The sequence below is a fragment of the Mastomys coucha genome, unplaced genomic scaffold, assembly GCF_008632895.1.
Source record: "Mastomys coucha isolate ucsf_1 unplaced genomic scaffold, UCSF_Mcou_1 pScaffold18, whole genome shotgun sequence".
NCBI lineage: Eukaryota > Metazoa > Chordata > Mammalia > Rodentia > Muridae > Mastomys > Mastomys coucha.
In genome coordinates this window covers 24656732-24663427 of record NW_022196900.1, presented here as the reverse complement: position 1 = coordinate 24663427, position 6696 = coordinate 24656732, and the positions used below count along the sequence as shown (strand labels likewise).

General features: G+C 40.8%; 1 long non-coding RNA gene across 1 annotated transcript; it reads right to left on the bottom strand.

Moving 5' to 3' along the window:
- Positions 1 to 5366: 5366 nt before the first annotated feature.
- Positions 5367 to 6333, bottom strand: LOC116095347. Its single transcript, XR_004120560.1, has 3 exons — positions 6262 to 6333; positions 5665 to 5770; positions 5367 to 5445 (listed from the first exon to the last, which is right to left on the bottom strand). It is a non-coding gene; the product is annotated as an uncharacterized LOC116095347 (long non-coding RNA).
- Between the last annotated feature and the right edge of the window lie 363 nt (positions 6334 to 6696).

Below are 6696 nucleotides of genomic sequence, written 5' to 3'. Positions count from 1 at the left end.
TGGTCTTTGCGGTGTGTCCAGTTGTGGGTTTCTATAATTGTCTACATTTGCTAAAGAGAGAAGTTTCTTTGATGAGGGTTGGTAGCTACACTTGTCTGTGTGTGTAAGGATACGATTTAGAGTGCAGCTAAGGAATTATGCTGCTCTAGGAAAGTGGTGGTGATACACTCTATTCTAATAAATGTCAAGGCCAAGTAGTTGCCTAAGTTTCTAGTACCAGGCATGATATCCCTTCTGTTGAGTAGCCTTAAGTCCAATAAGACAGCTATCAGTTGCCAACAATATGTGAGTGATGCCATTGAGAGGCATCCCAGAACATCACCTTTAGCCTATATTATTTTGAGAGTAGACTTAGAAGGAGGTATCTTGTGCCTTGTTCTGGGTGTTTTGTTATGACTCATATAGGAAGTTTTTTTGAAACAGGGTTTCTCACTGAACCTAAAGCCCATCAATTTGAGTGGGTTGATGGCTAATGACTTTCAAGGACCCATCTGTCTCCACATATACCCTACCATGAAACACACAAGGTTTGGATCACAAGCACATGCCACTACACCTAGCTTCTTCACACAGGTTCTGAATCCAAAGCCAGGTCTCGGTGCTTTAGCAATAGATACTTTCCAATGGGGCCATCTCCCTAGCCAAGCTTCTGATTTTTTAATTACTATAAAAATTTTAAAGCTATGAAAATGTAAATTAAGCCTATCTATAACCTTCTCTCCCCCTGTACAGAGGAGCCTTCCACTCTTCTTTTCAGTCTGCTTTCACATTCATCACTCTGAAATTCATGCATTTGCAAACTACAGCCTTCATAAGATCTTATTCACACTGAAAGACTCAGACTGGCTTCTGGTCACCATAAGCCAGGACACGAAGTGCAAACCCATGTCACAATGTTTGTCATTGTTATTTGTCTTAGTCACTTTCCCTGTTGGAGGTGACTCTAGACTCTGTCAAGTTGACCAGCAACTCACACCATCACATCGTGCAACTTATTTTTTTTCTTCTAGTTTTGATGTAAGGAGAACTAGGTAGTTTCTTTTGCTCTCTAGATCAAGCATAAATCAAGTTTCTTTAGCAGTCTCGACTTTTCAAATCATTCTCAGCATGACCAAAAACAGAAAGGTTGAAACCAACCATGTAATGAAGGGGAATTCAAGAGTCTGACCTGACCAAACTGCTAAGAAAAAAAAAAAAGAGGTGGCCAACTAGAGTATTTAATGTAGAAATGTGTTTGTATGCAAAGGAATGCCACAGAATGTTTTGAGCAACTGATAGACAATGATGCTATCAACTAAAAGTTTGTGTCCCTTCCAAACTTCAATTCAAAAATGTGATTCCCTAATTGAACAGATGAAGCCTGGAAGAAAGGGCAGCCATGAGAGCTTCATGTGAATTACATGTGATTAGTGCCTTATAAAAGGATCTGAAGGCTCAAGTTTAGCCTCTACATCTCGTTCACCATGATAGGACAGAACCTTCAATCCAGAAGATGAAGAGATATAGTCAAAATTTACTATCTCTAAAACAGATGAAAATTTGACCAGCTGCTGATCTGCAATCATCTTCATCTGCTCTAGCACACTCAGAAACAACTATCTGTTCTTTTAAAATTACCTAGGCTTACGTATTTCCCTGTAGTAGTAAGAACTAAAAAAATAAATAAATAACATTAAGAATCATATATTGACCAAGATAATATATGCCCCCAAAATTAATTATCAGATGTTCACTCTCATATGTGGATTGTAATGTTAATTTTTCATGTTTTTAAATTTAAATTGGAATATATAGATAGACCTGCAAGCAAGAAAGATAATATGTTTGGAGGAGAGGAGCAGAGGCCTTTAGTGGAGGCCTCTTGGGTACTTGAGGCCTTAATAGAATTATTATGGTAATAAAGGAGGAAATATTGAGAGTGGTAAAGACCAAACAGGGACAAGGTGGAAACTTGGGGAGAAGGTCAGAGAAGATAGAGGAGGGTGGAGCCATGGTGAACAGGGTCAGTGCTCCTATGAAATTGGCTCCAGCAGCAGCTCACTCATTGTATCATATGAGACCACAGCACAAAGATACTGATTGTGAGCCAGGACAGAGCCTCATGGGAACTTGCTGGCATTTTGCTCTTAGACTTCTTTTCTCAGTCTTCACAACAAGATTACCACCCTGATTATGACACTATGAGTGTCTTTGCTTTTTGCAATCTGAATTAATTAAAAAAGGAGCAAGACTAAAGACAGGGAAAAAAGATTGTAATCTATAGGAAGATTCAGATATGTGTTGGAATCCTTCCATATTTGATGATGAAAAAGAGAGAGAGCAGAAGACAGAGGATAAACTGAAGATGATCCAGATAGTCAGGCTAGCTGAGGAGTTAAGCAAAGAGTAGCCAGCATCATTCAGGACAAGGCAAAGAAAAGAATAAAGTTCACTTACACACTCTGAGTTTATCCTGATGGTATTGTACCCCACATAATTAATATTCACTGAGAAGCCAGAATCAGGGAAGTCTTAGAAGATAAGACGCAATGAGAAAAGAGAACTTTGGAAATGCTTTCATGAAGTGAGGAAAAGTAGCCGAAGCAAAGTTCCCCAAACAACACTGGGATACAGAAAACCCATGGGGTGAGTGACTTGGGTGCTTCAACAGTGCTCCATGCATTCTGGGTTTGACTGTCTACTCTGCTCAGTGTGAAGATTCAAGAGAATCCGAATGGAACGGGGATGCTTATCATTGCATTCCCAGATAGTGAGTTCCTTTGAATATTTGCTGGGTGCACTTGTTGGGACCTCAGAGAACTGCAAACAGTTTGGAAGCTCTAATTGTCCAGTATTCAGTTCATGTGAACTGGAAAAAAAACACACCATTAATGGAAAACATCTTTCAAAACAGTTTTTCAGGAAGCCCGATTGTAGAAGAGTAAAACTGTCTCTGATGGAGGAACTGATAGCTCTTTCTGGAAGCTAAGAAGTCAAGACTAATGCAAATACACTGATGCTTTCTGCATAAGAGTTCAGCTTGAAAACTATCATGGATGACCAAAGTAAGACTTTCTTTGGGGAACCCATCAGGAAAGATCAAGCTATGTCCTTGATGGGAGCAGAGGAATGCTGGATTACCTTACCTGCTCTGCACCCCTCCCTGGCCAGGTGGGGACTCTCCATGCTCACACCTCACAAGCTCTTTCAGGTACTTTCCCCTGTGACATTCTAGACTCCTAGCATGACATTTCCTACTGCCAACATGTTCCTCTTACCATCCCACTGGAATAGATGCCATCTTCTGGGCATACTTTCCGAATACAATCAATTATCACCTCCCTTGCAAGTGGCAAGAGAAAGAGAGAATGCAGACATGGAATGTCCAACCCTCATAAAACTAGAAACCAATCACATTTAAAGAGGCCACGGTCAGACATGGTCAATAATCAGGTTTCCCAAGGGGTTTTCCTCTGTGGGCTTCCAGGCTTCTCAAGAGGTTTCTATAACCATCACAACATGGGGAGAAACTTCAGCTAGCCTAATCAAACCAATGTGGCATAGATGAAAATAAGCATGTGCATTCTACCTGCCAAGAGAGTTAGTTCCATTATCCAGTTCCCAAAGTAAAATTTTCAGAAGTATTACCATCATCAATCTGAGTGCATTTTGAACTGGGTGTTCTAAAATGGCCTGAGATTTCTCTTTAAAAAGTTAAACAAACTACTATTAGCTTTGGCTCCCCCAAGACAAGGATGAAATCAGATGCCTTCTCTCTAGCATCAAAGCCAGGTCATGAAAGGAATTCAGCAAATGCTTGACTGGGCTATGGTAACTGCCAAGGGCTGGGGGTAGATTTAAGCCATACACACTGGTTTAAAAAAAAAAAAAAGGCCACAACTTGAGGAAATTATGTAAATCCCTCTCTCCCAACCCCTTTATCCAAAAGAACAAATAAGCCATGGGCTAAGCCCAGTGGCATGTTTAGTTTCTTAAAGTAGTAAATTAGACAGCTGATGACCAATCTTACTAAAAAGAACAGAGGAAAAGGTTTTTTAACTACAAGCGTGGAGATTGCCAGATCCAGACAAGGTCTGCTGATGACAGGAGAACATGATAATTCCCTCCCTTCCAGGTTGTTCACCCAGTTTGCTGAACATAATCTCCAAGCGTGTGCTGAGATCACTGGGAAGGTGCCAGCTGTTTAGATGTCTTGCCAAGCTTAAGATTACCAGCCAAAGCAATCAGAAGCTAAGGATCATAGCTGCCATATCTGCTGTTGGGCAGAAGTACCATCTTGAAGCACTTGAAGTAACATCAGATTACTTTATGTATGAATATATAGATAAATAAGTCCCCCAAATATGGCTTCTATTTGGAATTAGTAATTAATTTGGACAAGAGTTAACTGACCCATTGTTCATCCAGTGGCCAGGAATGAGATTCTGGAGTCCACAGTGCTTTTAAATAATTCATACCATTGCTACTTTTATCAGCACCACCAACGTGGAAAAAGGGAGGCATGAATCACTTCCTCTTTATTCTCCTGTAGACACCATTCTCTCTCCTGCCCAAGTTCATTGCAGCAAGAAAGACAATAAAGCAAACCGTTCAACTCTTGACCACAGTCCTTTAGCCAACAAAGGACTAGTAAATGTCTAACAGATGGTTCCCTGCGAAAGGAGGCCTGTGTTCATAACTTCTGCCAATTTCCGAAGTGTAAATATTTCTCTTCTGGCCAATTCCAACATCCAGTGGGACATCACTGGACTCACACATGGGAAAAGATAAGCAAAAGCATGTTATTGTTTTTATTTTCTCTGCTCACATGTATGTGAGCCATATCCAGACTACAGTATTCATAGTAATTGTCATAAATTATAGTAAAATAATCAAGAAGTAATGAATTTAGTATATCTCTAAACTTTGTTCACCAATAATTTAATATTTAGAAATCTACTGTGTTCATCCAACAGTTCACAAAAGTCCTGACAATATAGCAAATGAGCCATAGTGGGTTGGCTCTAGATTCTAAGCTTATCTACCTGTGGGCACAGTGTTATACACAAGTCATCTTGAGCATCAAAAGATTACACTGATTTAAAGGAAGGCTTCCCCATAATTCAAGAAAAGTTTAAAGAAAAATAGTCCTTTGATATTCTCTGAAAAATTCTTAGGAGATAGCAGCTATTCTCTGGGGTCCTTGAACATGGAGAAGATTTGGTTCCTATGCAGGAAAATGCAGTGCAAGTTTTCATGTTGGAATCTCTGTGACCTACAAAGTTGGAAGGAAAAAACAACACAAGCTGCCATCTTACCTCTACCTTCCCATGGCTATGTGGCTTCAGGCAAGTGACCTCATACTTCTTGGCCTCTGTTTTCATCATCTGCAGAATGGGGACAGCACCATTCTCCATGTGTGGCTGTGAGGTTGATGAGATCATATGTTCCATTTGACTTCATGATCTGTGAAACATCACAGAAGTGTAAGACTTTACGTCTATGTGTGGAATGAGACAGAAACCTGGAGTGAGAAAGAGCTGGGTGGGGATGGAAGGAGGAAGAAGGCAGTTAGATAAATGACAATGGAAAAAACCAGGAAGACAAGGTTTGGAGTAGGAGTAGGATAAAGGAAGCAGGAGTGAGAGAAGGCAGCCCATAACCCATCATTCTTAGAGTCATCACCACAATGCTTTTCCACGCTCAGGTCATACTGCTGCAAGTTCCTTATTTCTTAACTGTTTCCATATGTAGACCACTGCCACCATTAGAATTATCTGCCGCCACAACTCTGTGTGGATGAAAAAAGTTTCTTTAGTTCAGCCATGTTTCTGCTTTGTTTGACAAGCAGCTTGAAATACTATTGAGCCTCAAATGAGGGGGGGAAAATGAAAATCGATTTCAATCAAGGCACTGACTTGCTGTGGTAATGCCATCATTAATCATTTATTTTCGTGCAAGAATTCTTAGACCATTCTTGGAAAGGCACAGCTTTCTTTGGCTAAAACAGATTGATGAAATTGCCTTGATAGGTAGATGTTTAGTATCGAAAGGACTCAGCACAGACACACTATGTGAGACCTGGGCGTCTTCTTGTGACAGGAGGGAGGCAAGCCAAGGGTGAATAGCTGCTTAGTGAGCATGCAGAGAGCTGCTGAGGACGACCCAGCACAATGGCTTTTGTCTTAGTCCAGTCTGTACTACTATAACAGAATGCCTGGGACTAGCTAGTTTATAAAGTCCAGAAATTTCCTTCTGAAAATTCTGTACATTGAGAAGCACCTGCAAGTTCTTATGTCTTGTGAAGGATCCTCTCTGCTTAAAAGATGGTACGTCACCATGCTTTCTCCAGAAGAGATGATCGCTGTGTCCTTACATGGAGAAAAGCTGAAAGGCAGAAGGAGTTGAAACTCTGTGAGACCTCTGTGGCATGGCCTGCACCTACTCATAAGGGAGGTCTCAAGGTTTAATCACATCTTAAATAATCCACTTAACATTACCACATTGATTTTTGAGATTCTGTAGGAGGGGACACCAGCGATCAAATCACAGCAGCTTCCAATACTCTTCCACATCTGAGGTCATTTTGCCATGATAGAAATCTCCAGCCTCAGGCCGCATTCCTCAAGTTCCTTAACTGAGTTTCACCACCTCCAGCCAGTCTCTGACACACGCTGCGATATTCCTTCCTACCAAATACACCCAGCTCTGTCAGTT